The sequence below is a fragment of the Gymnogyps californianus genome, chromosome 3 (assembly GCF_018139145.2).
Source record: "Gymnogyps californianus isolate 813 chromosome 3, ASM1813914v2, whole genome shotgun sequence".
Lineage (NCBI taxonomy): Eukaryota > Metazoa > Chordata > Aves > Accipitriformes > Cathartidae > Gymnogyps > Gymnogyps californianus.
The window spans coordinates 34,454,935-34,482,252 of record NC_059473.1 but is presented as its reverse complement, the minus strand read 5'-3'; the positions used below and the strand labels follow the sequence as shown (position 1 = coordinate 34,482,252).

Below are 27,318 nucleotides of genomic sequence, written 5' to 3'. Positions count from 1 at the left end.
CTGGTCAAATCACAACAGCTCTACACCTGTCTAAAACAGGCCTGATTACTATTATCTGCCTTGCAGGGGATTGGGATAACTACCAAGCAGAATCAGAAAGGGCCTTGAAGCTCTGTACAGCTTTTAGTGCATGTCCTTAGAACAGGCATAGCATACGCTGCAGGAGAAACAAGTCTTTCCCAAATTACACAGCAACCTATCTCAGCCCTGAGCAAGAGGGAACAGCCTCTGCAGGATCAGGGGACCCATAATCTCTAGGGAACTCTCCAGCTAAGGCTCCAAGCGGAGCCCAGCTACTGCCAGTCTGGCCAGGAAAACAAGTGAAGACCAGTGCTGTGGAAAAATACATGGAAAGAAAGTTCCCAGAACAAAGTTTAAAAACTTCATGCCTGCCAAACGGCAGCTATGTCCCACTGTAACCCTAACCAACAGCAGGGAGAGACAAGCTCTAAGAGAACAGGGTTTTTTAAAGAAAAAAGCCTCAGCTCCAGAGTCCTGTGCAAACAGTCCTTGGGTCCCTACTCCAAAAGCATTTGTGTGATCACCGAAGCGGCTGAGATGTATTGAAGGTGACTGCGCAGCCCAACGGGACACCTGTGCTTGTTCAAGGGGAAAACTCCAGTCGCACTTCAAGGAACAGAGAAACCCACAAACGTGTCTAAGAGTCGGTGCCTCAGTGAGAGTCCCCTGGGATACTTCCCCGTCTTGCTACAATGCTTCCAGGTGACTCGAGTCACAGCTCTAGCTGCCATTAGTGAAATACAACACAAACGAACAAAGCACTGAGGAGGTGATCAAAGGGTTTAAAGCAACGAGCCTTAGCAAGCCTTCTGAAACAAGCACAGATTTTGCACAACCTGTTAAAGCTGAATTGAGCACCCACTTTTTCCTCAAGGTTAGTTGAGCTTCAAAGACTACTTCCCCCTGCCCCCCCCCATTCTTTTGGCATGACCAAAATGCTCTAAACCCAATCACCTGGGCAAGGGAAGTGCTCAGATTTATGCTGGTTTAATCCACCAGCAGCACAGACCTAGGGCAGGCTGAGCTTGGGCAGTGGAGGAAATCTGCCTTTGAGGTCAGCCTGTACAAACTGGTGTCACCACAATGCACTGACCAAGCAGCAGTGACACAAGAGTGGGCACAGGGCTAGTGGGCAGCAAGCTGCTCTTGCTGCTGGGGCTCCACAGCCTGCCACACCCTCCCAGCACCCAGGCAGCAGCACTGCACATGCAGCAAGCTACTCCCTCTTTTTGCATCTCTTCTGTCTTTCCAGCGTGGTGGCACTTTGTTAAAATCATTATTACTGTCCAAGCTGTTGACTCACAGAAGCAACATGTGTATTTGAATAATACGATGGCACAGACATGGACGAATCCCTCAGCCTCTCCTGTCTTCCCCCTCCGCATGGCTCCCAGGAACGTACCTGCCATCGCTCGAGCATCATGGAATGTTGAAACCAACTGTCAAAGCTTCACTAATACGACTGAGCAGATGAGTGACCTTCCCCTGCCTGGATGGCAGAAGAGTCTTGCTGAACCCAGGAGAAAGCAGAAACCTATGTATGTGCTTACATACATCTGTGTGTTTGTCTACACATACATGTATGGATATACATACAGATATGTAAATACATTAAGTAAAATAGTGACTTATCAGGAAAAGACATCGTGAATGCTTGTCAAGCAAACAGTGGCAGAGGAGTAATTCAGAAGCCTATATAACCTTTGCCAGTACACCTTAATCCAAATGACAGTCTCTCGTGCCATTTCAGCCCTCGGATCAGTCCTCTGCAGACCTGCCATCACACCTTTAACCCCAAGTGCACTGTAGAGCATTGCTCACAGTGCCGAGACCCAGGCTGTGATGCTGAAGGATCCCTGCTCTATGATTAAAAGAGAAACCCTGTCCCTTCCCATCCTGTACCATACTCCCCCTCATTCCCGACCTGTGCTGCCTGCATTTCAGTGGGGTCCTGGCACCCTGCAGCAGCAAAGCTCCTGTAACCTCTCTTCACAGTCTCTGGGCTGCATTTGCCAGCTGGTGGCTCTATTCTCCCTTTGCAAACATGACCTTGCTGTAACAACTAACTTCCAGCCACCCCATGGAGAACCAGAATATTTATCTGAAGCTCTAGCTCCCAGTTAAATGTTTCCTTAAGCTGCTCTGCTGTACCCCACATGGTATGCAATGTAAGTCTTTCAACTTACACTCTTTTTCCTTTGGCCATCCCACTTCCATAATTTCACCTGTCTTGTGTAACTCTTTCTTGCCACCTGCCTAAAGGGATTTCCACATGGGGAATCTCCACAGCAAAATCATTAGGTACAGTGGTACAGGATTAGAGGGGTTTTGTGCAACTGCTCTGGCACCAAAATACCTTGTGGTAATTTGCTGGTGTCTCTCCGAGTTTGATAGAAATAGTATTTAAACTAATCCTTATTTGGCACTACAAAGCATTATATGGCACTAGTCTACAGCAAAATGACAACCCTAGGGATAAGCCCTGCATCATAATTTTGTCCTCTTCTCCCAAATTCTCCCTGGATCCACTGAGCTGTAATGAAGCTTACAAGCAAGGGTTTGCACATCCAGCTTTGTTCATGGGTGTCTTAACTTGCTTGTGTTACCATCACTAATACCTTTCAGCTATATTCATTGGAAAGGGACATCACTAAGTGAATCCTCACTGCTTAAGCTGTAACATCTCTCTTGCAATCACAGCACCAGGTCCCCAGCAGAACAACCACCGTTTTTCCATGTCTTAAACCCCATATGAACCCAGATCTCTCAAAAGGGAGCTCAGAAAGCCTGGAGTTGTCTTGGAAAGAAAAGCACTCAGGTAGACAGCATAGGAGTCTGAGAAACTCCGCCTTTGGTTACAACTTGACACTAGTGAAGTGGTGGGGGCTGAGCAACGAACCAACCCAGCTCTTACAGGATTGCATTAAGTCATGAAGATGAGACTCGGGAAGGTCTCTGTTCCAAGCTCAGCCTGCCACAGCACACGCAGGCTGGGAAAGTCACCTCATGCCGTATTACAGATGGGCAGAGAGATTGTGAGGATTAATTGCACTTTTAATGTGCTTGAACAGAAAGAATACATTATTGTTTGACATCATCCCAGGTCTCCTGGAGGATTTCAGCATGCAGACAGTTTGCGCAGTGCCAGCACAACAGGATGGCAGGACCATGCCTGTTAGAGTAAACAGTCTCACAGAAGGCCCTTAGGACGGAAAAGAAAGGCCAGAGCATGAGGCCAGGTGCCGGAGATGAAGCAGTAATCTCAGCCATTCTCAGCAGTGCTCCACAAAGAACAACCTTGCACAGATACAACCTGCCCTGCTAAGTCCTGCTGCAGCAGCACCCCTCTCCTCAGGCTGGCAAACCCCGAAGCAGAAGTCCAAGGAAGACCTCTGATGACCTCTATGGGAGAAGACGGGACAGGTTGTTCCCCACCCTTTTTTCCCCAACATTTTGAGGGACAGATGCATCATCACTTCCATTCCACTTCCAGGTAAGAGATCAACTTAGGAAGGCTCCCAATACAAAGTCCTCCAGACAAACCAGGCCAGCCAAATGTTGAGTGTCAGATGCTTTACAAGGGAAAAAAATTCAGACTCTGAACCTGCAGCATTAGGCTCTTCCTTGGGAAAGGGCTGGCTTGCAATGCATTTGGCCTGTGCACTGAGATTTTCTACTATGCTTTCACTTGATATATTTACACATTAAAACAAAACGAAATTGGAGGGGATAAAATAACTTTATTCCCAGTGCAGTGTACTGTACAATGTTATTATTACCATAATCTGCAAAGTTTATGAGACTTTTGGTGCTTAGAGGTTGCTAATATCATTAAAATGCAGAAAAGGAGAGAGAAATGGTCTTTTGGAGAGGACTGAGTAATCTGTATTTGGTTCACAGGTCTAGCTATTCATCTTTTTGAGTCTGAGATCCCATCGCTACAATAGCAATGATGAGAGCTCCTTTACAGAGAGGGTGATGAGTGACAGATACTGCATTGACACTCCCTCAGTCACAGTCAGCAACAGCAAAGGCAGGCTGCTCGCCCCTTTTGCAGCACAGCATCAACTGCGCTTTACTGCTGCCTTCTCAGCAGGCTAACACTAGCCATCACTGTTAGACTCTGCCCCACCACCACCTTTGCCACTGGCACATATCCTGCAGACAGCCTCAAGGATGAAGAACATTCCTCTCCAAAGCTGCTGGCCCAATACCTGCAGCTACACACGCAGGGACAGTGAATCCACCCACCTTCGCTACCACCCTCCTGCAGGGTGGGGAGAGAGGGAAGCTGCACCTGGGGCTTTCCCTCTTCCTCAGGCTTAATCTACCACCCTGCCTTGGCAAGGCAAGTGATGCCCTCTCATACATCTAGTGTAATTATAACTCAGCCTCTTCTGCATGTAAGCTAGGCAAAGAAGCCAGGGTCCTTCCCCATCCCTGTTCACAGGCTCCCTGTACTCACATTGCTCGGTTACATGCGAGCAAGGGGCGTGGGGGGGGTGGGGGTGGGGGGGCATCGGCTGCTAGTCTGCTGTTTAAACCCTTCAAGAACCTGCCTGTCTCCTTCCCTCACCCTTCCTGTCCTGAGCAAGTGGCACGTAAGGGATGCATCTTGAAGGGAGTACCCCAGAAAGGGGAAGAATACACAGTGCTGATGGAGCACGTGGTGTTGAATAAGCATTTCATTAAGGAAATCCACGTGTGGCATTCCTTGCTGAACAGCCACCCTCAGTAACTGCCTGTCCACAGGTGCAATTGCCCTGCGGCACTGTTAGTTACAGACCCTGCATGGCAAAGCACCCAGGGAGTGTCTCAGGCCTTGAAGTCACTGCTTTAGTTAGCATTTTATCCCATCTGTTCATGCAATGCACAACTCTACTTGAAGAGCAGGGGCATACAAACATGTAGACCTTTGAGGAAGGGGTCATGTCCCCTTAGCAGAGCACAAAGAGAAGCCAACACACAAGTAAAGGGAAGAGACGTGCTAGCAACACCCAGCAGGAGCGAGGAAGGTCTAGTAGGATGGGAAGGGTCTGCAGGGGCAGCATCCTGACAGTCAAACAAAAAACCCTGTTCATGCCTGCTCTGGGAGGGGATGGCAGTTGCCTTGTTGTGTGCTCCATCACTATTCAGTTGGTATCGATTGCTCCACTGTGGATGAAGACCACAGGCTTTGCTGAAACTTTCGACAAAACAAATTAACCAGGCCAGCTCCAGCCCACAACGCAGGACATGATATCGATGGGCCATTTGAAAAGGAAAATTCACTCCAGCTTGAGGACGATTATGGAAATAATAATACACAATCAGTGTCCATTAACACTGTCAGCAGGGCTGTGGATCAATAGCGTATTAATGGCTGAACAAAGACCGCCCGTACCTATCAGCAGTTAAGACCAGCACAACAGCAGAGGGAGAGGAGATGGCAGTGGGTGGGTGTAACTGAGCTCAGGCACTGGATGTCTTTGCACAGCCTGCCCAGGGGAACCCCTGTCATCGCCACTTTCTGAACATGTTCCCCGGCTGTTTGCTTGGGGGCCTCCTCCTGCGCACCTCAGCCCCTCCCAGCCTCTTTGCCCAGCACAATGGCAAAGGGTGCTCAGCCCCTGCAGGGAACTTCCCCAGCTGAAGCTGCCTGGTACAGCTTAGCCTGATTAGGCTCCAACTTTTAACACAAGGCCAGGCTAGTCCCCTAGCAGAGAGGGAGGCAATGCAGAAGTCCCCAGGGACAGGTGAGGAGCAAAGCGCATTCATGGTCCTGGGTCTCCTCCCACTCCTTGGACTTCTCTCTTACCCAGGCTCCTCCTGTTGACTCTTCCAACGCGCTGTGCTGCCTGGGCAGCTCTGTGCTACCACAAGACTGCCCTAAAGCAAAAGCCATCAGGAAGCCCTCCCTGCATGCTGACTCTAAGGGTTACAACCCCAAGCAAGACAGATCTCCACTGAGGCTCTTTTGCTCCCATGCATCAATGTTCTCACTGCAGCCCAAACCATGTACGCACACAAAAAAAAAAAAAAAAAAAAAAAAAAAAAAATTCGGCTTACTGTACTCCTGGCCTAAATTTGCAGCAGGGAACACGTCATATTTCAGCAGCAAAATGTCTCTGACTCCTTTGGTATTTGTACACTGATCATGATTAAAACACAAACATCAATCCACCCACAAAAGGAACACAGCCACTTCCGAGATATACAAAGCAACCATGTCTAACCCCACACAACACTCCATAGCACTCTTGAGCGAGAAGAATATAAGAAGAATATAATTTTCAATGGGAAGTGCACAGAGAAATGACGGAGTTGTGGAAAGTAATCACAGAGCATGAAACTTGGCTACTTAAAATAACATGGAATGTTTTTTTACTTGGAAGAGACCAAGACTATGTCTTTACATCTCTGGCTGATTGCATCTCCAGAAACAGAGTTTCCTTTTGCAAAGCTCAGTCAGATGATTTGCATGGTCTTAAAATAACTTTTTGCTTAATCAATGTCACTTCCTTGAAGTATCTCTATAATTTTGTTTCTTTCAGAAAAATGCCAGCAACAAAATCACATGAGATGTCATGAATAGCAGGTACACCCCCCAGTGACTGCAACACCTGCTCCCGAGACCTTCGTTCAATTCAAAACTAATGAGGTATTGTGTGCTTTACTAAAGTATCAGAGCCACCAGATCATCACTGACCCCCTGCCCCAATCCTCCACTCCTCTGCCTCACTAGTTTTCCCAGGTGTTCCCAAAATTTTCTTACACAGGTCCACCTAACTGCAGGGTATCAAGCAGCAGAGCAAAATTGTTCGGCAACTTTGTTTGATAGAAATCAAGTGACAGATGTTACACACACAACATTACGGTGGCATAAACTCTGTATCACTGCCTAACTCATATGCCTGAGTGGAATTTGTATAGATGACTCAATGCCAGCAATATGAAGTACATTGTCTTCAAATCTTTAGGGGCTCCAGATACGGTGGCAGTCAGAGCCTGGACCTCAGCGATACTGTCCTGGAAGCTTCCAGCTTCTGTTAGGAAATGAAAAAAGTATGTCTGTCTCGCAATGGCCATAACAGAGACTTTATCATCTCTCCCAACCCACTTCCCGCTGTGCCAGCTTCAGAGCCTGAGCTGTATCTTTAAATCTTCCTGCAAAACCCAATGAGCCACAGAGCCACACTTGGGCAAGGTGATCCTGCCAAGCTGAGTGCTCAAAGCACTGCACTTAAAAACCCATTTCTTGTCTGGTTGCTACTTAAAGCTCCTAAGCATTTTAGGGGAGAACACAAATGAGGCAAGCAGCTTGGGGGAGAAATCAGTCATCCTCTATTCTAGAGACCACTGACAGCCTGACATGTTTGTCAGCTGGTAAAATACCCAAAAATGAAACGGTCCAGTCAGAGAAGAGAGGGCTACAAAGAGAGGAACTCTACCGGACACGGGCAGCATAGACACTCGCTTATCCTGCCCATGTGCTGCAGGAACAGTCCCTGGAGGACAGGCCAGCACCAGACTCCTTGGCAGGTTTGATCCCTTGCCTCCTTATGGAAACTCCCACCAGGTCTTCAGTCCTCTGAGTCAATCTCCAGCTGCTCCATGCACCCACCACCCTCTGAAGGGGAATGAACAGTGACAGGCATCCAGAAAGTCTGCTGACCCTCTGGCCTTTGCAAGCCCTCGTGCTCTCAGCTTTCAGCATGCCCATCACCAGGAGCCTCCAAGCAGCCAGTTCGCAGGAGAGCCAAGGCTGGCTCAGTGGGGATGCAAGTCAGCTGCTCTTCATGCATCTCGTGCTTCTGCTCTCCCTTTTCGCTCCTCCGTCGCAGCACACAGGAGCCACTGAAGCTGCACATCCCCTCTCAGCCAGGAAAACTGTCTTCCACAGGCATGCTGCAGCTTGTCAGCACAGGTAGCAAAGCCCAACAGGCAACATGCCCAGGATCTGCTGCTAATAACTTCTGCTGGCAAATAGGCTTTGCTCAAATGGTCCCAAGGGTTTTACCTCTCTCCTCTTTCCCCTGAATTCAAGATCAGCTCATTCCGAAAGTCACCATTGGCGCTGCTTCTTCCGCTTCCTTTCCCTTTCTATACTTTAAGCCACTTTGGTACAACAGTGACTCTTCAACAAAGAGGTCCATGCACACAGATCTATAAACCAGTGTACTTTGAAACTCAGCTGTTGTTTCATTGCTGGACCATTTAACACAGGAGATGAAAGGAGAGCACAACACAGACACTTCATCCCTTCAAAAGGGAGAAAAAAAATGTCAATTTGCTAATCATCTGTCGACTAGATTAGCAGCAAAGGTGCACGAACTCTAATCAATGAGTAACTACAGGCTTGTTTTCATATCAAAAGGGGAAGAAAACATCAGGCAACAGCTGTGGCTCGAATCATGAAAAATAAGGAAAGGCAGAGGCAGCGGGTTCAGACTGGGTTCCCTGGCTGGCAGGATGCTCCAGACTTTGCTGGTGAGGACTCCACTGAAGTCACACATATGTGCTAAAACCCACCCCTGGAAACACAGGAAGAGAGACAGATTCAAGCTCCAAGTATACTAAAAACAACAGACAAGAAAAATAACAGAAACCCAAACCAGGATGCAATCAGAGTACACTACCACAACCTGGGTAAGAACAGGAGTATTTCCATGCAACTCCAGCTGGTGCTGTTCAAAATGCTAAACCCTGAGGCCCAAATTCTTCAATGCCGAGGTGGAAACTGGGGTCTGGTGAGCAGCAGAAGGGTTGGCAGAGAAGAGCTCTCGGGGGAGAGGACTTCTCTCTACATGGAAAGCCAAAGGGGACGTTGTACGCTCAGGGCTGCTAACCCCAGAGGGTGGGTGCACGGCTGTGGGGTTAGCAAAGCAAGGCACTTGGGGCTTTGACTAGCCGGTGCCCCAGCTCTCCTGCAGACCTCCCTGTCCACGTGACCGAAGCAGCTCCACCGTTGTCAGACAAGCTCCTGCAGAGGCACAGAGCTCAGTGCAGACCACAAAGCCCATCTGAGAAGCTGGGTAAACACTCAGGCACTGAATCTATGCTAAATTCTCACCTGTCACAGCTCCACTGCTTCCAGGGCCCCATCTAGCCGGGCTCGGAGGGAGCTGGGGATGCGAGGGCAATCACGCCGTGATGGTAGTGCAAACATTCCCTCCATGCAGGAGAGGAAAGATTCAATAAATGGCCATGTTTACCTGCTGCTATACCCAGCCTCCACAGAAAGCGAAAGGCTATTTCAATTGTGAAACGGAGTAGGGGTGGGGGGGGGGAAATCACTGCAGGAGCCAGAGGCTGATAAAAGCCACAAGAAAGAGACTGAAATAAAATTCACTGAAAGCCTGTTTTGTTCTTGCCATAGTTAGAAAGAGCTGAAAATACAAATTCTACCCTTAATTCAAGTATCTAAAATCCAATTTTGCTACTGAAAAGTGGCGGGCAGCAGGGACTCCTCTTTGTCCGAAGCTCTATGCGCAGCGGTACCCATCCCGCAGGCACCTCAGGTCCCCTGCAGCAAAGTCACTTCCCAGGGGATGAAAGCACGGTGACTGCACGAGATCAGCTCTCAGCCCCCACTTCATGGGGGACAGGCAACTGTGGCACAAACCTCAGCACAACCACTCACTGGCAACCCTGGCAGAGATGCCAAGGACCCAGAGGACAGCAGAGACTTGGCACCCCTCTGCCGGGTGCTTATCTGCTCCTGGCAAGAGCAGGATTAGAGACAGGGGTGCTGCTGATGATACAGGGATGCTGCTGGTGATACAGCCCCTCTGTGGAAAGAAGCCTTTGTGCTCAAATGGGTTTCTATACAGGCGCTCACAAAACACTGATGCTTTTATCTCCCAAGCAGTGCCGTTAGGTGGGAAATGCTCCTATTGCACTCTGCCAGCTGAGGAAGGTAAAGAAATTAAATGGCTTGTCCATCGTTGGGTGGGAAGCCTGAAGCACAGCCAGGGATCAATCCGTACCTAATTCCAGTCTAGCGCCTTACAGTGTAAAGGCCAAACTAGTGGCCAAGGCTGCCTTATACAGTACTAAAAATTCACATTCACAGGGAGCAGAGGAAGAAAACTTCTTGTGCAACACAGAAGAGTTTACTCAAGAAGAACTGTTTTCCTCTGGATTCTCTCCCATATCCCTTTTCACCAGCACAAGGAACTTGAGCCTGAAAACTACTGCTAGCAAGCAAAACGATCTAGAGAGGGGAAAGCAAATACGACAGCTCAACTCTACCCCAAAGGAAGAGACAGAGCACCAAAAGGAAACGCCAGCAAATTGTCAGCAAAGCTGAGGCAATGGGGGCTGTGTGGCACCCCTGGAAATCAAGCCAAGCAATATTTTATCTTGACAGCGTCCTTTACATCCCTGCAGTGCCTTTGGTGTGAAGAGTCCTAGAAAGTCCCCAGTTCTTTCCCTCTTGAGTACCAATAATTATAACCACAACCTGGCAGAGAAGCAAGCAATTCCCTCTGGTTCCGATAAGAGGAGCTGACATCCCTCTAACCCCAGCCACCTCCATTGTTTTATTCTCTTTGTTTATTGATCCTTTTATGCACATAATGCAAATTGACATTTAATAATTCAGCCAAGTTAATGGTGCTTAAATATTAAAAGGCTTTTCTCTTTTAATTAGCTGTAGCAAAATAGGCAACAAAGGAGTGCTAGATAGATGCCATTTAAAATGCTCTTGTCCGAGTTCCTTGGCATTTTTCTAGGGACGGGAAAGAACAGTTCAAGGGAAATTTTGTACAAGTCTCCCACTCTCGCTAGGAAGGTAACTAACCCATAGAAGCGTTTCCAGAGGCTTTGATTCACAGAGCATATTCATCTCTGTCAGCTCTTTGTTTTCTCTCCCTTCTGCTCTTCTCCTAATAAAGACAGAGGGGAGGGAAAGGAGGGGCAGAGGATAGAAGAAAAATCCTTCCCCATAAGAAGTGCTGCCACTGGTGGCTGGCACCTGCGTAACACAGTGCAGATGGGGATGCAGAAGCCTTCTGATATGTCACTGCAAGACCTGCAACCAGGTGAAAACAGAGCTAAAAGGAAGAAGTACACACAGCTAATTGAAGAGTTACAAACAGTACAGAAATCTTGCAATTATTCCCTGGGGCAAGAATAACTAATCTAGGAAATTAATTTAAGATTATACTGGGGAAAAAAAAAAATCCAGATGCAGCAGGCTAAGGGAACACACATTTATTTCTCTTCTGCTCATTATGCCAAGGGCTGAGAATGAGAGGGAAAATACATGATATCTTTAAACCTCAGTTTCATCTCAGCTGGAGCCGATGGCAGTAATATATCTTAGTCATAATGTTGCTGGTGTATGGCATCATAACTGCAAAGAGTTGGTATTATTTGGGGTGTTTTAACTGTGCACACCTCCTCGCTTAATTAGTGCTCATTTTAAGTCCTGGATTGGTTTGAGTTTGGGATAATGATCTCCCACCTGACCCAGAGCAGAATCACATAGTCACAATAATTAGATATAGTAACTGTTAATAACTTAGTTCAATTACAACCTATTTTCTTCAAATTTAGCTTAGACATAAGATTTCAATGAATTCTAATTACATGCCACATTTGAAGAGCCTGTTCTACTACATTATTAATTCCAGACAAAGAAAGAGACTGACAAACACTAAATTCCTTACTGAGGATACTTAAAAAAAATTAATCTTAATTCAAGCCAATTAATAGATTGACTTGCAAATTTGCTCCAAATTCATTCTTCCGGTGAGGACTAAGCACTGTAAATCTGCAGAGGGTAAGCTGCATTTTCACACATAACAAAGAGATCAAATTCCCAGTTTACGTGCACTTGTTGAGTTCATCCTTAACAGCAGAGCTGCTAGTTGCATTTCCACGAAACACTGAAGTCACCGCTCTGAAGCTGCCAGGCAGGACATCATGGCAAAGGGTGTCGCCACGTGTATTGGCACCCAAGGGCTTCAGGATCATGGGAGAGGGCAGAGCACCAGTCCTTCTGCCCAGAAGGGACAGGCATGTGCAACACAGCCTTGTTCACAACCAGCATCCCCCCATGCACACAGGAGAGGGCAGTGGTGCACACGCCAGAGTGAGCCCATTATACTTTCATGACTGATTTTAAGGTGGGGAAATTCGGACGCAGGAACTGCTACTTTCTCTCCCCTTGCACGCAAATGCTAGATGAGTGTCTTTCACAACCCTCTGAGACTTGGGGTACCCCCTGCCAGTTGCTTTGGCAGAACATGGGGAACCCCTCCTTGCCTCTATAAGGCTCTGCGCACAGGGAGCATTTTCTGTCACTCCGCATCTGCCACATGCTGCTCATGCAGTGAAATATTCTTGACACCATAACAAACAGTTGCATTGTTTCCTTTTAATAGATTATCCGTCTACTCCTCTCCAGCTGTGCAGTACATCTGGTCACGCTGCCTCTCCCGGGCAGGCACTCCTCAGCCCAATATTCTGCTTATTGTTGCTCACGAGACTTAGGAGGTGATGGGGGAGTAAACGCCCAGTGGACAAGTTGCATCTCCGGGCATTTTCAGAGGCAATAAAACACAAGCCTGTTTCCAGCCTCTTCAGCACTGAATTACCAGCTTTGGCCTTCTGTAAGTCTCCCTTCCACCTGTAGCTATTCTCAGTAAGAGAGGGCCACTCTCTGGATGTACGTGTGATTAACTAACACAGTACTGCAAGGCTGTTCCCACAAATGGGATGGGCTTTGGGCCACTACTACAAAGAGCCCTCCTCAACCGCAAGTGCCAGTTGTTGGTCTCAGGAGCATCCCCCAACCCCTGCAAAATGAGAATAGCTCTGGCATTGCCACATCCTGGCTATGTTGATGGAGTTCATTCTGATAAACAGCTCCAGCAGCTCAAACAATTAATCTGTTTGGGGGAAAAGGAAAAAAAGAGGCAAAAAGGAATATAGACTAGTAAAGAGTTTTGCAAAAAAAATCTGATTACAGCTGAAACACAGGCAAGGAGAAGCAAGGCGGGCTGATGCTGGCTTGGCCATTCCCTGGTGAGAGAATGATAGCAATGAACTTGGAAGCAAAAGTTCCACAAAGCAAGGTTATGAATGTATTACTCTGCATCTGTGTGGAGTCAAAAGATCGTCTGAAACACTAGAGACTTGCAGAGGAAATTGAGGAAGCACAAATGCACACGGGACGGTGTTTAAAATAATTTCTCAGCTGGCTGACTGCACAGGGGGTAGGAACAGAGATTAATTCTCTACCCGAGATCATGCATTTGTGCAAACATTGTTGAGCAGCTTGTTCAACAGGGGATTCGGGGACTAACGCAGCCATATCAAAGCAGCCAGGGTCTAGCTGACAGCCTTGCAAAGGAAGCAAGATGATCTTTGACACTAAGGAAATAAAGCTTTGAGAGACTGAAATGCTGACAGGCACCAGCCTCAAAGCCAAAGCATGTCTGAAGAGGAAAGCTCTTTAAAGACTTTTGTTCTCAAACTCTCTTCTGCAAGAGAAAAGTCTTTGGCCTACTTAGGCAAGGCCAAGGGCAGGCTAAGACCTCAGCGTATTTTAAAATCACTTACCCTCAGCTCCATTTGATGTTCTCTTGATATCAGTAGGAAATTTCATTTCATTTAAAACACTCCTGGGCCTTCGGCTGTTTATGGAATGACACAGAGCAGCCCATCCCACAGAGAACAGAACAGTCCCTTCGTTTCTGAAGGGGACAGGAGGAAAGCAAACTCCCAAGGAGAGCAAAGTCTCAAACCAGCCTCCTTTCTTAAAGACCTCAACCAACCCAGCCTGCTGCAGAACAGGACAAATTAACACAAAACTAGACAGTGGGCTTCCCATTTAAAAGAAAAAAAGTGTTCAAGAGGGCAAGAGGCACAGTTTCTGAAAACACACACTTACTTGAACCTCCATAGTGTGCAAACTTGAACTGCCATCCCCTAGATGAGCAAGTCCCTTGTGCTGCCTGTCAGGCAAGGAATTAGTTTACCTTCTAAAAGCTAGTTCTCCGCCCTGTTTCAGCCTGCTCCAATTTTGCACAAAGGGGAAAGACTCCAGATCTGGTTATGCCCCAGAGGAGCGTAGCTCCCCAGTAGCCCAGCAGACTGATGGCTGACAGGGACTGTGGAACTATTTCCCAGTGTTTGTCCCACAAGACACGTCACCATTTACCAAGGCACCACCAGTTTGTTTCACTGAGATGTGCAGCACATCTGTCTTGGGCATTCCAAAGCCCAGTGTGACAAAAGATTGCTTCTGTTATAAATTACATTGGGGAAACAACCAGGAACCATTTGAGTCTTGCAAATCACTTCTGCTAATCCTCATCTGGAGGGACACAAGTTGGCCTGGACAAGCTTACAAAATTGGCTGGGGAAAAAAGAAGTCATGCCTTAATCCAGCAATGGGTGCAACCAGGGCTGCTCCTCCTGCCACAGGCCAACAAGCATGTGTACTGCTGAACACCCAAAAATGAGCCACTCTACCGCATATTACAGTCACCACGCCTTCAAACTTCTCTCCCTGTTTGATCATGTCCTAAAACAGGCTGGGAACAAAAAGTTCAGTTATCAGCCATGTGCTTTCCCTGTTGCTGCCTGCCAAGGAGGGGGCAGGAAGCCAACTGAACTAGCTGGGGAGCTACTCATTAAACACCAAAGGATTTCACTTGCAGCAGCAGCAATGTTCCAAACCACCAGCCACCATCGAGCACTGACAGCAAATAGCTCTTCAGGATCCTGTTAACCAAAAAGTTTTTCAGCCAAGCTACCCCAGCTCCACCCAGGAGACATGGCATCCTGTATTTTTGCTCAGTGACATGGACCTAATGGTCTTCAGTTCATGGCCTTCACCCTCTACCGCTCTCGCATATCACTGCTCAACTATGACACCAAGGAAGACAGAGAGTGGGAGAGAAACCCAGAAACTGAGAATAATCTTCAATGAGCACGAGTCAGTAATTGACTTGATGTGTGACCTTAGGCAAGCACATTCTCCCCTTGGTGTATCTTTGTCTCCTCGTGTCATTTGAATAATTGCACTACCGTGTCATGCAGGGTACTTTAAAGCTTATTGTTTATACAACTTTTTGAAGATGTAAAATGCCATATAAGTGCTAAGTATTATTGTGGTTATTACCTTCCTCACAGGGGGGTTATGAAGCTTCGTAATTAATGTTTGTAAAACAAACCTCCGTCATCGGATGAAATGTGCTAGAGAAGTGCAAGGGATTAATATCCTCAGTAATCTGATGTGGGTTTTACTGTTCTGCGCAACACTTAATAAAAAATAATTAAAAACAAACCTAAGCTGATACTGATAGGAAGGATGAGGAGGCAGGGCCGGATGCATGTGGGGACAGACTGCTCTCCATTAATTAAGCCCAGTATCATCAGTCTCCCAGACAGTGCCAAGTATTTTCTTGCTCCTGCTGATAATCACGCATTAAACTTAAAGCTGATTTTGGGTAACCAGAACTCCTGAGCGCCCCAAAAAGACTCGCACTGCAGTCAGGAATACCAAACACGGCTGAAGCATCACAGCTCTGACCCCACAACCCTTCACACAGCAACTGCTGCCTGAGGAACTGGATGGGCAGAGAGCAAACAGGTGCAGATATGCCCAGGGACCCCACAAGCACCTCGAACAGAGCTGAAAAAAAGCTGGAAACCCAGCCACACGGCCCCACTCCCATACAGCCCAAGTCCTGGTCTCCAGTCACTAGCCTGGAGGAGTAGAGAAGTATCACACCTTTGGCTGTGCAGAATTCGAGTCCCCCAGAGCACAGGCAGCTACCAGTCCTATGCTTCGAGAGCCACCAGCTCAGTGGCTCTGTAAAAATACATACCAACAGCTTTACATTTCTTCAGTATGAGAAATGTGGTTGCTGAAGTGTTTTGCAGTACAGCTACTTCCAAGTGCAACAGAGATGGGGAAGCCTTTGGAGAGTTTCTTGGAGAACAATTACCACCAGAGAAGAAAAATTGCTGGCAATTGCTTTAGCTGCTTGAGTACCAGCTTTCTCCCCAGCACAGCAGATGCAGAGAGAGTATCCCCCTCCCAATACCCCCGTACGTGCATTAAACAAAACAGCCCTCCAGATGCTTCACGTGACTGAGTTCTCACCACATGTGCCCTTGTATTGGGGAGCAGTGGGATGGGCTATCCTGCCTTTACACACACAGGTTGCAACAGTAGCTCTCTGGCAGACTCCAAAATCAACAGGATGTCCAAGCCCTGCAGATTTTTTGCGCAACTGTTAATTAGGCTTCACTCTTATTTACTGCATTTGCCCACATGGTTTCTTCTGGTGCCAATTCTCTTTGGTTAATGCCAAAGTGATAAAAGTGATACTGGTTTTTCCCTGCATACGTGCACACAGATATGCCAACACTTTCCATAGGCAAATGGACCAACAGCAAAACTCAGATGAGCTACAGAAAGAGTTCAAGGAACCACACATATTACAGACAGAAGAGTCCCATGGTACTTGCCAGGTCATCTGCAAGCCTTCCCTACAGCCTGCTCCACAGTGATGAGCCGGATCAAGCTTTAAAATGTCCCCAGAGAAGCATCTCCACAGCTGCTTTCATGTTTGCATCAAGGAACTTGTTCTGGCATTCAGCCCAAGTTGTCCCCACAGACAGAGGTTTAAGACAGGGTAGAAAAACAGCACCCAAAGCACCTGTCTTGTAGCAGGCTTGTCATCTTTTTGTTTATCACTTGAAGGCACACAGCAAGGGGATCTGAGCTCACATCAGGTATTACAGTAATAGGTGTGATTATCAACAATCTTGGTTGGACCCCATACACCACCAGAGCAAGGAAGACACACATCCTCTCTCTTTAGAGGGCTTCAAGTGATGATGGGAAGCAGACTACACCACCACAAGAAAGACAACAGCCACTCGAGGAGTCTGTGGGATGGGGTGGGAGCATGAGAAGTTAAACAAACACCCTTCTTCACATAAGAGGCTCCACTCAATACTCGCTTTTAAATCCTGAGAAACTACTTCCCCTCTACACTGACTCACTGGAGACTCAAAAGGAATACAAAATACATGCGGCACTATGCAGCAGTGTAACATCCCTTCTCTCGCTGCCCGGTGCAAAGGATCAAGCCAAACATCCCCTCACCATCTTCAGTTTTACAAGGGAGAAGTTGGAATGGCTGTGCTTCATTGGAGGATGCTCTGCTAATCCTTGCTATACATGACCGATAAGGGCAAAGGATTAGCATCACCAGCTGCTCTGCCAGAAAGTGCAACATGGAAAATTGGATGCATATATGCAGTGTGGAGCCATTAGGAAGAACTGCCTCAAACACCTTCCCTTCCCCATATTGCAGTTCATAATTCCCCCTGTCATGCCCGCCGCACTCCCCTTCAACACAGCCTTTATCTCGTCTCCTCCACAGCCTGTTACTCCAAGTGCGATTTCCACCACTGAAACACAAGCAACACCCCTTTCCCATCTGCACTGCTGTAGAGCATGTTACTCTCATCAAAACCATCCAGGGCAGCTGGTGCACGCTGCAGAATGAGTAGAGAATTCAGCACTTTCTGCAGCTTGCCCTCAGCAGAGTGGAGATGCCAGACACCCCAGCTGTGAGAAATCACTTTACCTCACATTTCGCTATCATTTGTCATATCAAAAAGACTTTGTAAGTACGCAGGTGGGGGAAGGGGGCTGCTTCCATAAGCAATAAAATGCAGTTTCCTCTGAGGTGGAACCTAGCTGGTTAACAGGGCTCAGGAACATTATCTAATTGCTCAGGCTAGAAAGGGAAAAGTAATCTAAACTGATTTGAAGCTTCAGAAGGAATTAGGGAAGTAGAATATAATTACCTAAGTTGGAATTTGGCCAGAACTTGGGGGGGGGGGGGGGGCGGGGGAAGTGATTCTGGTCTTTAATGACCACAAACAATCAGCAACTTAGTTTCCCATTCCTTTCCAGAGTGGTACAGACATGCATTTGATCTCGTTCACGCTAACATTGCTCTTCAAGAAGCAGCTTTGAGGTAAAGAAAGATGCACTGGATTTACACCAACATAGCTGTCAATTACATTGCAGCGCCATGCTAGAGACCATAATGTCTCACATCACTCAGGTGACCTCAAATTTGGGAATATAGAGGTTTTCAGTCCTTGAACTTCACAATTTTTAAAATCCTCCAGCAAATCTTCAATAAAGTACAGACTAACAACCAACTGCAGCCAGCCACTTTTCAGAATATTCCGTATCTGTCACCTCAAGACTTTTCACAAAGCACCCATGGCAGAACAGCAGGTTTTCTATGGCCAGCTGTTGGCTGCACAGCTCTGGGTCCATGCAGCAGGACAGCGGCACTGCCCTGGGCTTCTGCCCCGGCAGAAGATCCTGGTGGCAGTGGCAAAGGGCTTGGTCAAAACCTGCATCCCCAAAGCATGCGTTGGTACAGCTCTTAGCAGACCTGGTGTCACAGTGAGAAGAGACCAGAAAAGCATGCATTATCAACGCAGGAAAGCCTTCAATCTCATTAGCTCTGGCACACCATTACTTTGAAGCTTCCCTGTATTTTACAAGCGGTGAGAAGCAGCCAAGTCAAATCTGGTCTGTTTTAAAGGACAGCCAGACTCCCACTCAGGTCTGACAGACTACACAGCTGCCTGCAGCTCCCATGAAGTCCGTATGTGGGACAGGTCAGGGCTAAAACACTGCTCATAAAAAGCTGCCAGCAATGCCAGACTGGCCCTTTTCCACCTCCAACCTCGCAAGCACCTGCAAACAAGTAAATAGAAGGCTGGTGCCCTTCTGCTCCAGCCTACCCAGAAACAGAGGAAAGACTGAGCTCTGACAAGGTCTGAGCCTTGGCTGTTCCTGTCGTAGACACGGCAGGAACAAGCTGGAGAGCACAGAAGACCCTGGAGAGCAAAGCCCGCTTCTCCTGTTCCCCTGGGGAGGGGGCTTGCCCCACAGCAGTCATTACCAGCCCTAACTTGGAGAGCTTTGACAGGCACAAAGTAGGCACCAAGGCCAGAGCCCCCATCATCCCTACCGGTCCTAGCCAAGTGCCTGTTTCACCTACGTCTTATGGCCAGCCTTGCCCCACTGTTAAACAGCAAAGACAGAGCTAATGCTGGGCAGCATCTGGGCTGATCCAATTGCACTGAAATTGATCCTCATGCTTTGCTTCAGCAAAATGTGTCCACACAGACAACGCAGCACAAGTGCTTTAGCCCATGGAAGTAAGGGAATGTATTATCAGTTACACTCAGTGTTAGTGCTACACCAACATGGGCTTGAAGAAGCTCTCTACCAGAAGGATTACAGGGAGACAGAGAGGGCAACACCATCTCTGCTGTTCAGTACCAGTCACACAGCTTTGACAATATTGCTGTTCTCTTCTGAAGTAGAAGATGGAGGAGGTGGGACTGAAGGTAGTTTGGGGGGATAGGGAGATCTGCCAGGAGGAATTAATTTCACTGTTTTTAGTGCTTAATATAATCCAACCAAAAAAAAAAAAAATCCAAGCCTTCACAGAATGAAAAATGTCACAAGCTAAAACACTTAAAAAACATGTACAAAAAAAGGAAACCATTGGCAGTAGGCTTTGCTCTCCACCCCCTGTCACACTTCAGTTCTTAATGGTAAAGCCGGGTGGTGGGAGACACTGGCATGTCCAGTGCACTGCAGGCTGAGTGAAGCACTGGTCACAAACACTTGGAAAGTCTCTTGCACTGACCTTGGAAAAAGGTCCAGAGGAAGCCAATGATGGATTTCTGTCTCTGATACGTATGGATCCAATTCCACCTTCCGCTGCAAAATTGTAACTTTCACTGCAGTCGATGGGAATTACACCTATTTAATAGACGGCAGAATTGATTTTGTGATCTCAGGCGTCTGGGCCTGCAAGATTTCTAGCCCATATAACTTTAGATAAAAATCCAGCAAACCCCAAGATAATGAAGTCTTTGAGATTCCACAAACACTGCCTCACTGAGCAAAGCTCAGAGGTGGCTGGAGCTCAACGCAATCACAAGCTTCTGCTAAATTACCTTGGGCCAGAAACATTACAGATCAGGACATTTCCAGCCAGGCTAGGGACTAATGTCATGAGAATTGCTACCTAAGGGTTATTTTTATCGCTACTCCATTGCTCCTGGGCAAAATGCAAAGGGGATGATGTGTACACAGAGCTACAATTCCCATCTAAGATTTGAGCCTAAGCTTCACATCAAGCTGTTTGACTTTACTCTGCAAGCTTTGCTTGTCACAGTGCAAATGCAACGATGTGTTTAAGGAGATCCTGTTACCAGACAGAAAGAGTGAGAAAGACAGCAGGAGCAGCTGTCACCTGCTGAGACGTGGCTTTGCAACTTAGTCGGTGTCACGTTGAGGACTGTGAAGTGCCTGACGGAAGCAACAAAAGGTCACAGATACATATTTCGCTAGTGGGTCTTGGCACCTTGATCTAAGCACCCTTGGGAAATGGGAAGACTCCTCAGCTTTGCTCCCCTTTGTGCTCTGCTTGCTGAGCTTTGGAGCACAAGTCGAGGGCAAGAGGCTGCTGCTGGAGCCAGCGGGTGCCTGGCAGCTGGGGGAGTTTGATGGAGAGGGCAGGACAAAGATCCGAGGCGTGAGGACAAGCACCTACACCTTTTCTCCCAAAACATTTAATCTTTTCTGAGGCACGGGAAGCCTCACCATGCTGGAAGAGCACACAAGGCACCACCTTCCCCCCAGCAGCAATGGGGAGGAGAAATTGGAGCCATGCTGAGCAACAAGCTGGGAGCTCAGCAGGGCTCATCTCGCAGTGCCATCCCATGGCAATGCCTTCTCCAGACCTAAAGGCTGCCCTAGAGTCCTAAAGATGAATTAAGAGTGTTCAAGCCAGACTTTGGCTTGCAATCCCTGTTCCCCTCGCAGGATGCCGCCTCTGCTCTCCTCCTCCCTCAGGAGCACTCAGCGAGCGTTACTGCATTCAATTCAGCATCCCATCTCCATTAACAATAACTCAATGCCAGTGGACCCTGCGGACCTGGGTGATGCATTGTTCCCACTGCACAGAAATTACATTGTTTAGCAGGCACGCTGGCCACAAACTGCGCCATTTTGTTGGCTCTTGGCCATAGTGATGGTGGCCCGCTAGGACGGAGAGCAGAGGCAGCTTCCAGGGAGTGGGCCCTGCTGATGGCCCGCTGCTCGTCTCCAAAGACAGACAGCAGAAAGAGGTGCTGTGGCACCCCACGGGAGCCCGCACCATGCCTGGAGAAAGGGAGGTGGGAGAAGAGAGAAACAGACACATCATCTCTCCTCTGTGGAGGGCAAGCGGTTAGACTGGAGGGATTTGGTTCACTGTCCTTCTTCACAGCCTTACACAGGCCTCTCATTTGCAAAGGGACAGATGCTCATGCCCTCCTGGCAGGCTGGTCAGCAGCTGCACAGGTAAAGGGAACTGGGCACAGAGAAATTAAGGATTGTGACCGGGATGCTCAAGGAGTCAGCAGTTCAGTCCAGGAGCTCGCTGGGCTCGTTTACTCCCATAGCTGTAGCAGGCTTCAGCAACGTACGGTGAGGAACAGCCTCTTTGGTGCTCATCCTTGCAATTTCCAGTCCAGTAGTCCAGTCACACGTCTACCAGCCTCCCGCAAAGGGAATCACAGTACAGAAAACACCACAGCCCTCCGGGCCTGTGTGCTGTAAGGTATCCAGCACACGTTAGCACGGGCTGCCTGGTGTGTCCCCATCCTATGGTAACTGCTCACTACAACAGCTCGTGCCACACAACACCCCAACAGCCTAGAAAAAGAGGTGCTATGAGATGGAGGGTTTTACTCCACTCACAAGCAACCCAGTTCGCTGCTGGAGAGATACAGCCCCTGAGGAATAACACAAGGGAGAGAAGTGATGAGCAGGCAGTAGGAGATGGAGACAGAAAGCCGCCTTTGTGTTTATTAAAATAGTGTCTGCTAGTCACCTCCTTGGCAGTGGTGGCATTTAGGCTGTAAAGCAGTGCCTTGAGGCAGAAGCCAGCACTCCTGGACTAACATCAGTGTCCCTTTGAGATACAGCAAATGCCTTGTCCCCACAGGGGGCTGCGAGCACACCCTCGCCAGTTGCCTCCTCAGCTGCAGGTGTTTCACTTCCAAACTGCCCCAACACATGGAGCCCCTCAGCCTCCTGGAGCCCTGTCTCACACCCCCACAGCTCTGCAGACTGCGCTGCCTGCCAGGAAGGGCTGCAGTTTTGCACTGTCTGAAACACCCAGGTGCAGAGAGGAAGGAAACAAGGGGAAGGGGCAGCTGGCGATGCAGGACACTGCTGCTGCAGCAGCAGAGCAAACCCTGGTCAGCTAGACATGTGGCCAGCCTAGCCATGAAAAGCAGCTGGGGAGTTTTCAAGTGGCCAGCCCCACAGCAACTACCGATAATGCACACTACAGTAGGCTGGATCTTTCAACAGGGAAGGCACAAGGTCTCCCACACAACAACTTCAACAACAGGTTTCAGGCTACTAAACACGTGACCTGCGATAGACTCCTATTCATTGCTTGAGCCAGATTCCTCAAAATGGAGGTTGATCCTTGCACGTTAGCATTTACCGCTTCTCCCTTTGCATGCTCCCTCCTTCCTCGTAAAACTGAGCGAGCACATGTAGGCTGTTTCATGGTCTGTCTCACCCAAATCAGTCCACTCGCCACAGAAACGCATCCACGTGGGGGCAGAGCCCAGCAGCAGTTTAATGGTGTTTTGCAGTACCAAACACCACTTGAGTAGGGCAGAAGGAGGAACATTAAATATGATCTCACTTCAGGCATTAAAGTCCTTTTGCAGTCAAGGAAAAAAAAAAAACAAAAAAAAGCCCAGAACAGAACATAAACCCATGATGTTTGTTTTTTTGTTTTTTTTTTTTTTTTTAATCTCTAGGTAACCAGGCAAGCCAAAAGACTAGTGCAACGCTGGATATTCACACCAGCACAGTAAGCAAGACAGCATTTCACCATTCACCTCCCATTGATGCTATCAAAGCACTGGGAGATGCTCCCATCTGTTCCCAAACCAGGGATTTCCTGCCGTATCCTGTGCTCTTGCCCCACAGCACTGCATAGGATGTTCACAGCTCTACTTCATGCAGCTGAAGAAAGGGTAAAAAAACCAAACTAGCAGCTAATGGCAAAGGGCTCAGACTGCCCTTGCATACACACTCATGGCAATAGTGCTGCTGGGCAGACACTGTTACACCAGTTCCCACATAAAAGGCATGAGTTAGAGACCCAGGGAAGGCACCTTTTCAGTAGCTGTAAGGGACAGCTGGTGTGTCAGGGGTTGACTAGGGTGGGAAGCAGTGGGGACTTTCAGCCCAGATGCAGCCCCATCCTAAGCTGTTAGCAGTCTCATGGGTGTGAGAGTGCTCTGGGAAGGACTTGCCTCGGGAGGCCACTGGAACCAGCCAGGTCTGTAAATGGCTTTCCCAGGGCACCATGACAAGAAGAAACTCCAGGTTTATTTGGCTGGAGACACACATGCTGCTTTACTTCCTCCAACGCCTTCCTGCCTAATGCTGCTGGCTGCCAAGCCCAAATGAGGCAGGAAAATGAGGGGGTTTGTTTTGGTGAAGAGCAGAAAAAAACGAATAGCCTGCTCCAATTGTTTGGAGAGAATTAAGGTTACTCTCAGAGAGGAAACAACAGGGAGCAGCATCAGCCCTGCCTGGGGAAAAGCAAGTCTCTGCTCACTGAGGGGATGGTATTTTGTTCAAAGTCCTAAAAGCAGTTAAAACTCAATTCTGTGCTCTGTATCTAAGACAGGAATGGATGTGGTATAAGGAGCAAGTTTCATCCTGTAGTGTGAGAATTGTTTTGGTTTTCCTTGGATTGCATTTCTCAAGCTTTTTCTTCCCTCCACCCCCCCAATCCCTCCCATAACTGAATCATGCCTCTTCTGCAGATACAAGGCTGGTGAAGAAGCAGAAAGCATCCAAGCCGGGAGCCCAAAAGCTTCAGCTCCCTGCAATGCACTGGGGCCAGAGAGACGGCTTTGAATCCACTGCAGCTATCTGGGCTAGAGCACATCTGCCTGGCAAAGCTGCTCCCCTTGGTCCCCTCCGTTTCTCACACAAACTTGCCTTTAACTCACAGGGAGAGAAGGGAAGAGTTCCCATCACCGCCCTTTCCTGGCTTGTGGGAAGCCAGTGTTTCGGCCACAGTCTGCTGCGCAGATGACCACAATACAGACCATCCCCACACTGACTCCAATTTACTGCTACACTTGATGGGAATCTGTGGTCTGAGGACCAAATTGTAAACTGCTGCTCATGCCAAGGAGAGCTGCCAGGGTCAGCAGTGAGGGCCAGTGGAAGGAGCTGATCCCTCTGGTGTCATGGCACCAGCCCCAGACGAGGAGGAGACGCAGCCCCTGGAGCCTGCCCGTGCACACAGGCTTGTGCAGCATGAGATTCAGAGCTGGACCAGACTTTGAGTCAAGCAGTGCCCTCCCCCCTGAGTCAATGTGGGCAGGCAAGCACGTAAATAGGCAGATGCAAGTGAAGCCTGCAAGGAAGGCTTCCTCTAGCATTTCAGGGCAACTAACCCTGCCAGTGCTGTTACCTCATAAAAAAAATACACCATACAAGACATTAAAAAGAACACAAGAATACACGTCTATAGAAATGTTGGAGAGAAGCAGGTGTTGTTTTCCATAGTCCTGAACCAGACAGAGCCTGATACGCTTTCTAGGAGAAGCATGATGAATCAGTCTTGCACAACAGCAGGGACACCACGAGGCTGTTATTCTGGGGACCTGTCACAGACTGCTGTGCATCCCAGGGACACACTAGGTTTCTATAGATACCTGGTATACTTTCCCAGTACCCATTTCCAAGCCATACTCCACAATATATGCTACAAAACTTTAAACGTTAATTGGAGGAAACAGCTTGCCTCAGTCCTTACGATAACTTGTGAGTATTATGCATCCCTCCCTATCCCCCCTTCCCTCTGCATCCCCCCTCAGGGAAGGTCACTCACAGCATTTTCTCCCTATAACCACAGCAAAGCAGCCCCCAACAACCTTCCTGCGTGGTCCTACCCCAGCAGTCTCCTCCTGCCAGCTTGCTGCTTGGTGCTGTGCACAGCATCCCCCATAGGAGCAAGCACACAACTCGATACCAGCTTAGCTCTGTCTCCTCAGCACAGTAGCAAAGCACAGCTTGCTTTCTTTGCTGCAGGAACCAACACTGCAGAGGACAGGCAAAATGTTAAAGACAACAGAAACAGTTCAGTTCCCTCCCACAGCCTGTGCCACAGCCCAGGAGGAGGGCGACAGTGGAATGAAAGGGCAACACATCCAAAGCAACGCCAAGGACCTGCAGCTTGACAACCTGTTTCATGAGTCACTCTTCCTTCTGCGAAAGCCCTGGGAACTGAGCACACTTAGGGCAGGGACTGGACCAATTAGCTGCCATGAAAGGCTTAAAATCCTGCACCTGATGGGAGCCAATCACTGGTGCATGTCAAACAAGCAGCACCTCGGATTTTAATTGTTCCCCTCTAGCCCACGTTGCTCAGAAAGCCTGGCACAGCACTTGCTCTGCCTGTTGTCCAGAAAGCCATGCTACAAGCTGGAGGAATGGGGCTCTCCTTCCCTTGGGAATGTAGCCGGCAGCCCTCCTGCAGCAGCCGGCACCCTTGCCAGCTGGGCAGAGGAGCCTGCCCTCTGCCAACCCTCCCTCCAGCACCCTAACAAGCCCTCTACTGACTATAAAAGCAGCAACAGCACACTCCACAGCCCCAATACTGTTAAATACTCTCCTAAATATTACAAAACGCTGCTGTCGTTGTCCCCATACATGCTCCCCTCATGCCATCGACTGCAGGGACCTCTGCTTGACTGCTTTAAAAATCTCATAAACTTTCCCACTCTTTCTCAAAGCTGGAGTTACTGCTCTCCCCGGCACCCAGGCTGGTTCCCTGAAAGTTATGGCGAAGTCAAAAACAAACTCATGGTTTAAAAATTGCATAGAGTTAAGATTTACAGTACTTATTTATTTCTGCCTTCCTACCTCCTCCCTCCCTCTAAGTGTTTCTGTGACCATCACTAAATTAAAGCAAGTATAACAAGGCTGAGGAGAATTCCAGCCAATTTTAAAAGCTAAAAACAGCATAAGGAGAATGAACCCATCCTATTACTCCCTGCTACTCTTACCCTTTGCTTTTACACAAAGGAAGGTTTTCCTCTCTTCCCCTCTTTACTAAAAGGATTTTTCCACTTTAGGCTCTCATATTTGGGCAAGTAATGGAACACAGGCAGGCTAAACCCCGAACCTGGAGGTCTCAAGGCTGGCACAGGGACCAGCAGGAAGCAGTTGGCATCAGACCTGCTGGTGACCCAACAGACACGGGAAACCATCAGCCTTGCTAACCTTGCCAGGTTTTTCACTATTGAGATTTCTGGAGGCTCTTGATAGCTGCAGGAACTGGATTTAAGGGGTGCTGAGACTGTTTCTTCATCTGGATTACTTCTGAAGCAATAACTAACACGCAGCCAACTGGGAGGAGTGAGAAGGGGAGCTCCATGTCCTTACGGCACCCTCAGCACAGCTTTGGGTGGACGCTGGGGCCCAAAGCTTGTTGTTATCAAGCAAATTCTGGCAGACCCCAAGAAAGCATCAGGATCCAGCAACTCCTGTAGCAGGCTCTTAACTTGAGAAGCGGCACCCACACTGGCCCTCTCCAGCAGGGGCAGATTGGGGTCAAACCAGTTGTGAGCCCAGCTGGACCAGGCTGGTGGAGAGAGCCAGCCAGCCATCCTCAAAGGAAACCTGTTCCTCAGTCAGTACTGGCAGCACATGGAGGGAAGGTATAGGCAGGAGGCAGAGAGCACTTTTGCCCTCTCTCCCCATCTCTTTAAAAGGCTGCAGGGAGAGCAGCTTTCTCCTCCCTGGGGCAGCTTTGACATGGCAGGTCTGTGCGTCCTCCCTGCCAAGGGGATGCCAAGGGGATGCAAAGGGCTGCCCCACTCCCCTTGCCAGACGAGCCTGTTGCAGTGCCCAGATAACCCAAAGAGACGGATGGAGGGTGCCCAGCTCAGAGTTTAATCAGGCATTTTTTTCAGCCAGTTACCTGGCTCAAGCTTCATTCCCACTTGAGAAGCACCACCCCGCAAACCCCCACAACAGGGCCCCCCTCTGTACACTGTGCAAATTGGAATACAAATCAGAGGAAAAAGCTTTCCTCTGTTTGAACAAATTGCTATAGATTCACCCCCGTCTCAGGTCAGAGCCCCCGATGGGAAATATTTTCACTGGCTGACTGCTAATAGACTCTGGAGCAGCCATTG

The 27,318-nt window shown here is 48.5% G+C and overlaps 1 protein-coding gene across 1 annotated transcript in view; it reads right to left on the bottom strand.

The window, feature by feature from the left end:
• MDGA1 (MAM domain containing glycosylphosphatidylinositol anchor 1) overlaps positions 1-27,318 on the bottom strand; it is a 146,379-nt gene that overhangs the window by 98,731 nt on the left and 20,330 nt on the right. The window lies entirely within an intron of this gene.